This window comes from Schistocerca gregaria, unplaced genomic scaffold (assembly GCF_023897955.1).
Source record: "Schistocerca gregaria isolate iqSchGreg1 unplaced genomic scaffold, iqSchGreg1.2 ptg000454l, whole genome shotgun sequence".
NCBI classification, from domain to species: domain Eukaryota; kingdom Metazoa; phylum Arthropoda; class Insecta; order Orthoptera; family Acrididae; genus Schistocerca; species Schistocerca gregaria.
The window spans coordinates 246,497-253,380 of NW_026061873.1; positions in this window are offsets into that span (position 1 = coordinate 246,497).

Genomic DNA, 6,884 nt, shown 5'->3' on the forward strand with positions numbered 1-6,884 from the left:
GGAAGCCACACTGGTAAGGGGACAATAGATCTCGAGACTGGAGGACCGAATTGAGCCGACGGGCTACCGTCCATTAATGTAACTTACAAACAACATTGGTCAGACTAATTGGCCAATAGCTGTCTACAAATAGGGGGTTCTTAACAGGCTTAAGGACAGGAACCACGATGCTATCCCTCCACAGAGAAGGGAAGTCGCCCTGGAGCGGATACAGTTAAACAGCTGGAGAAGATGTTGTCATTGTGGAGCACTGAGATGTTGAAGCAGTTCGTTATGAATGGAATCTGGGCCAGGGGCCGTATCATGAGAAGAAGATAGAACAGAAAGAAATTCCCATTCAGTAAAAGGTTTGTTTTAAGATTCTGACTCACAAGGGGTAAAACATAAGATGAAAGCTTCAGCCACCAGTTTCTGGTGAAGGAAAGCAGCTGGATAGGAGGCTGATGCCAGTGCAAAATGGGTCGCAAGGTAGTCTGCACAAGCTAATGGGTCCGTACAAAGGCCATGTGGGAGGTGAAGGCCTGTGAGGGTGGACTGCCAATGGCAACCTTGGAGAGAGCGAAGTGTAGCCCATACTCGTGACAGAGGGACAGTACTACCAAGGAAAGAAACGAATCGTTCCCAACATATCCACTTGCTCTGTTTGATTCAATAACGTGCTTTAGCGCAGAGGCGTTTAAAGGTAGTAAGTCTGGCTACGGATGGGTGCCCCTTAAGGTGTTGCAAAGCTCGACAGCGATCACGGATTGCAATGGCAATGGCTGTACTCCACCATGGGACTTGCCGGCGACTTAATGGCCCAGATGAACGCGGGACAGCAGGGCTAACAGCGCGAACAATCGCGTCAGACACGTCATGTAGGTTGTCATCAATACAACCCGACAAAGAGGGAGAAAACAAGACCTGTTTAGTTTATAGAGGCCAATCGGTGCGTTGGAAACACCAACAAGGTAACGTGTCATTTGGGGAGCGGGAAGGGAGAGAGATAATCAACTGGAAATGGTCACTATCACAAAGGTCGTCATTTGGCGACCAGTGTAATGAACGGAGGAGAGAGTGCTAAGAAAAGAGAAAGATCAATGGCATAAAAGGTATCATGACCGGCACTGACATGAGTAGGAGAGCCATCATCAAGAAGGCACAAGTCGTGGTCTGCAATAAACTGGTCTATGAGAAGACCTCGTCTAGATGGAAAGGCACTGCCTCACAAGGGATGATGAGCATTAAAATCCCCAAAAAGGAAGAAGGGAAGACGATGTTGCTGAAGGAGGGCAGTTAAGACAGCAGGTGTAAGAGTCCTGTCAGGAGGGAGGTAAAGATTGGAAACCGTGACCTCAGAGTCTAGGTGTACCCTAACAGCAACAGCTTCCAATATAGTTTGAAGAGGAATCCACCTGCTAGCAATGTCTGTACGGACCAACGTACAAACGCCACCAGAAGCCCGCGAGGGTCCGACCCGATTTCGACAGAAAACACTGAACCGACAGAGGGTCTGTGAGTGATCATCAGTAAAATGAGATTCCTGTAGAACCACACAAGCTGCAGAGTAAGACGAAATAAGGGATTTCAATTCTTGAAGGTGATGGTAGTATCCATTACAGTTCCATTGGATAACCACTGAACAATGATTTCAATGGAGGTTGAACAGGCTAAAGCCAGTCATACCACCCAGTCACCATCTGGCACCGACAAGGAGGGGGCGACATCCATGAACGACAGAATCCGGATGGGACCTCTGCTGATTGGTTGGTTGGGTGTGGGATTGAAGGGACCAGACTCCTAAGGTCATCGGTCCCTTGTTCCACGATAAAATCACACGAAATAAAAACTGTCAGTCGTTAAAAACGGAGAACTGAGACAAGGGACGACACAATACGAGAAAGACAGACAAAGACCAGACAAACGGAACTAAAATCACACCGAGTGTGAAGGTGGTTGGCCGACCATGAAAATAAGGAAAAGCCAACCACCAAATGACATTAAAACCCACAGTTTAAAACCACAGGCGAAAGGCCCAAGTCAATACAGGAAAGAAAAGGACAAACACTCAAATCATACGATAAAAACCCCCCGAATAAAACTCAACACGAGGACCTCTGCTGACACCAGAGGCTCTTTGTCTCGGACTTTTGTTTCTTCTTTTCTCTTTGAGATCTAGGAGGGCCGTGTGGCATAAAGGAGCAAGCTGCTGCAATATCGCGAACAGAAAGACCGGGCAACCTGGGGGCCGACAGACCGCGGCTCTCGCGGTCGTCACGATGCAGCAGACCTTTGGCCTCGAAGGTGCTGGGAAGGGGCATCCTGAATAGGCGCCTTGACCGGCAGATGCCGAAGGAGTGGGACACTTTTCCGGCTGGAGAGGGGAGCACCGCCCAGAGAAGAAAGTGCTGGAGCTGCAGGGGAGGGGGGAGGCGAGGGGTCCGAGATGGGGGTGAGGAAGGGGTGAAGATGAAACCAAAGCATAACTAGATGTCATGGACACAGGCTGAAGACCTGGATACTTCTTACGGGCCTCTGTGTAGGTTAATCAATCGAGGGACTTATACTCCTGTATCTTCTTTTCCTTCTTATATACTGGGCAATCGGGTGAACGTGGAGAATGACTACCATGACAATTTACACACACAGGAGGGGTAACACATGGAGTGGACGTCCACAGTCACCACAGAGAGGGGCCTGTGAACAGCAGGAAGACGTGTCCAAAACGCAAGCTCATAGGTGGTGGGAAGTACGGCTTCACATCACATCGATAAAACATAATCTTAACTTTTTCAGGCAGGGTAACCCCTTCAGGGTCCAAGATAAAGGCACCAGTATCAATACGACTGTCTTTAGAACCCTTCTGAACACGCCGAACAATCTGAACACCCCGCCATCCGAGATTGTCCCGAAGTTCCTCATCAGTTTGAAGGATGAGGACCGTGTGAAAAATACACATTGATCCAAGATGGGTACAGGCACAAAGGGCCATAGATTGGGCAAGTGAAGCAATTTTGATCAGCAACAAACCTGACCTCATCTTGATCAGGGAGTCCACTTCACCAAAATTGTCTTCCATGTGTTACACAAAATATAAAGTTGGTATTGGTGAAAGTATCCCCATCAGTCCTGGTGCAAACTGGATAATGGGGGAAGTGCTTCGCCAGTAGCCAACGGGCCTGACCCTCTTCCCAGGGGGTAGTCATGGAAGGGAAGGCCGAAGCGGGCAAGAGAAGAAGCACTTTAAGAATCAGTTCTACGCTGAGAGACAGCTGCAGAAGAACAGCCAGAGTTCTGGACCCATATGCATTTCATTTGCATAGCGTCCGCCCTGATACCACCAACTCAGATCAGGGGCTCTTCTCACAGGTGCCACCTAACCACAGCAAGGGCCATCTGGCATGGCCGACATTGCCAGGAGTTCCGATGCTCCAGCATGACGAGCAACCACTCCAAGGCATGCATGAGGAGGTCACAGCTCAGGTATCAGAAGTGTAATCCCTGTGTGTTCAGGGGGCTCAACCAAAAGGGTACATAGCGACCCCACCACATGGGCTGGCTACCGTGCTGGCTATGCAACCTAGTATCAGACAACGACGTAAAAGAGAAGGTGGAATGTACTAGGAGACACTAGGTAAGGTGCTCTTCCCCAAATGGTTCACACTATGGAGCAAAAATTTAGGAATGGGGGTCAAACCCCAGAGGGGGACAGGGAATGGCAATAGGAGGAGCTGATTATGCAACAAAGCCAAATTGTAAAACCAACAGAACCAGGAGGTTAGCAGGGGCCAACTTAAGCAAGGACGCCAAGAGAGGGAGAGGAGAGGGCGAGGGGAAAGAAACAAGGAGGGGAAAGGAGGGGAAAAGAAAGGAAATGCAGCCCTGGAGAGAAAGAAGGCTGCAATAGCTCAGGGCCCCTTGCTCGCCACACACGTATCCACAAAAAAGTTGTGGACCCCATAGGGGGGCATAAAACTGTCTGGGTCATTACAAGGTCATAGTCGACCTTTTTCATGACCCTATGGACAGCTGTCACGCTCTTCTCAGCGAGGAAAGACTGAATCTCCTCGTCAATCAATCCATCAAGTGATCTAGTAGATACCACACCACGAGATGAATTCAAAGTGCAGTGAGCCCCCACCTGGACAGGGAACGTGTACAGGAGTGTGTCGCGAAGGAGTTTTTGTGCCTGAAAGGCGCTCTCAGTTTCCAACAACAAGGTACAGTTACGCATCCTGGTGCAAGACTTGTCAGATCCACCTATGACATCTACGCAATTATGAATAACGAAGGGGTTGACAGATGAAAAATCTTTTCCATCATCAGATCTAGAAACTACGAGAAACTTTGGGGCAGGCGGCAGTACTTTTGTCACTGGTGGCCGGTCATGTTTCCGTTTTTATGGCAGAAGTCGAGAGAGGAGAAGGAGAAGAAGAAGAATTCATTGCGGATGAATCCCCTATGATTGCCACCATCTCAGATGGCGTGCTCCTTCCTTGTTGGGACCCTCCCAGAGGGTGCTCCTGCCTTAGGTGAATGTTTACACCTCAGGTCACACTTCCCGAGAAACGGACTGAGGGAACAATCGGCATAGTCAGAAGGTGTCAGCTCAGGCGATCATCCCTACCCGGGCCTGGCCTTTACCAGGGGGTACGTGTGAACCTTACGTGCCTACCCAGGTCGTACGGAATTACGCATTACGCCGTCACCAGCTATGCGTGTGAATGCGTGGGTCGGCCTTCAGGCACGCACAGGGAGGAAAGAAGAATAGAAAAAAAGGGAGAGAGGGAGAGAAAGGACAGACTGTTTTAAACGCTGAGCTGGAGACAATAGGGCGGACAAAAAGGTAAGGAGGAGGCAGGGAGGGAGGAGAAGTCGAGGATGAGGAAGAGGAGGAGGAGAAGAAGTCGAGGAAGGGAAGGGCAAGTCGAGGAAGAGGAGGAGGAGGAGGAGGAGGAGGAGGAGGAGGAGGAGGAGAAGGTGATGATGAGGAGGAGAAGGAGGAGAAGGCAAGAAATAGGAGGAGGAGGAGGAGAATGCAAGGAAAAAAGGAAGGAATACAGTGATGGAGGGAGAAGGACAAAGGAAGGAAAAACAAAGGAAGGAAAACAAAGGAATGAAAAGGAATGGAAGGAAAAAGAAATGAAAGAAAAACAAAGAAAGGGAGGAAGATACCAGAATAATCCAAAAACAAAAATGACATCAAATGTAAGTCGTTGAACCGTTCGTCTCCGGACACAGTCGCAAACTACCCCCTTGAGGGGGAGGGACTCCTTTTAGTCTCCTCTTACGACAGGCAGGAATACCTTGGGCCTATTCTGACCCCAAACCCGCTGGGGTTGAACGAAGCGTAGCTCCAAAATTCGGTATGGAAGAAATGCAATCCTTAGTCGTACTTTATGTGGGTCGCAGGAGTGAAATAAGTAGCTTTTTAATCTTCAGGGCATTGTAGCCTGAATAGCATGCAACACGTGACAAGAACTTGTCAGAACGTCGTATAGGTCTCAGTATTGGAAAGATGTAAACGCCAGATGGCAAATACAGTCGTGTAATTTCCCGTTTTACGTTAGCCAGAACTGCACCCTCAAAATGTCGGATTTTATTACACCCTAATCACACCTCTGCTGGTGTTGAAAATCATCTTCCGTTATCCGAAAGTGAGTCACGTACGAGTCTTCGGTACAATATATTCTCGATGATTCGTTTTAACCTTTAACAGCAAGATTACAGTTAATGTGTTGCCGAATTTATTTGATGTTGTGCTCACCTACAGACTGAAAAATGAAGAAACACACACATCTGAAACCCCTTCATGCAACCATCACACTACCGACATAGCCCCAGTTGGTAGCAGTAATAATAATAGCTATGCAACTTTTGTCCACTTATCACAGCCCAAGATATATCCACTAAAGCAACTAACCGTGAGATGCAGCATCCCTCTCTAACAGATTCTTTGACGTTAAAAAGTAAAGTTACACTTACAATTCCCGATAATGATTTATCCTACGGGTGGTTTCCGACAAAGCTGAGATTTCAATCTATTGATACCAAAATATATCCCGATGACTTTTCATTCACAAAATGGCACAAACGCCTTTTACCGATCTGTTTCTTGCAGTCTGCTTCGTATAATGTCGGCCGATATGCCAATAAAAACATATGAATTTCAGCAATTATCCGAAATGTGCACGATCGGGCGGTAACATCGGCTACCCTGTGACCGCGCACGTAGCGACTTACTGGTTTGGAAAGATCTTCGGTCGATGTAAAATGCACAGATACCGTCGTCGACGTGACCGCAGCCTTACAGGAATGTCTTACTGCACGAAGTCTTTAGCTGGCATACAGGCCACCGAGCTTCCCATATTGCTGACCCATTTTCTGCCATTTGGTAAAATTATCTTTTTCCATACTGAAGGCACTCTTCCCTCTAGCCTCTTAGCACTTCCACGCGCTCGTTGCCATGTCTACGTGATTCCTCTTCGTTGCTGCTATCGCTGCACAGACCCTCTCCCGCGAGAAGGGAATTTTGGTATCCTGTCAGTACGAAATATGGTCAATCTGTCGACCCAGTGACTCAAACCCCCAGTGACACAAAAGCCAACAGCACAGTGTCAACAGAGCTCACATCTGTCCACTTACTCACTTACGAACTAGAGTTTCAGTTGGCAAACCAACTCTTCAGGGCACCAAACGGGCGATCCAGGTAGTTCGTATGTGGGTCTACGTGCGAGATGCGCCTATTTTCTCACAGCAGGGCCACGAAAGATTGGAAAACTTCACCGCATCGATCCCGGATCCTGTAACGGTCTGTTCCAAATCGTGACTGCTGTACACACTATTCTGATAACCTCTTCGGCAAAGTGTGTTCGCTCTGTCGTGTAACGCATCCTGTTCTTATC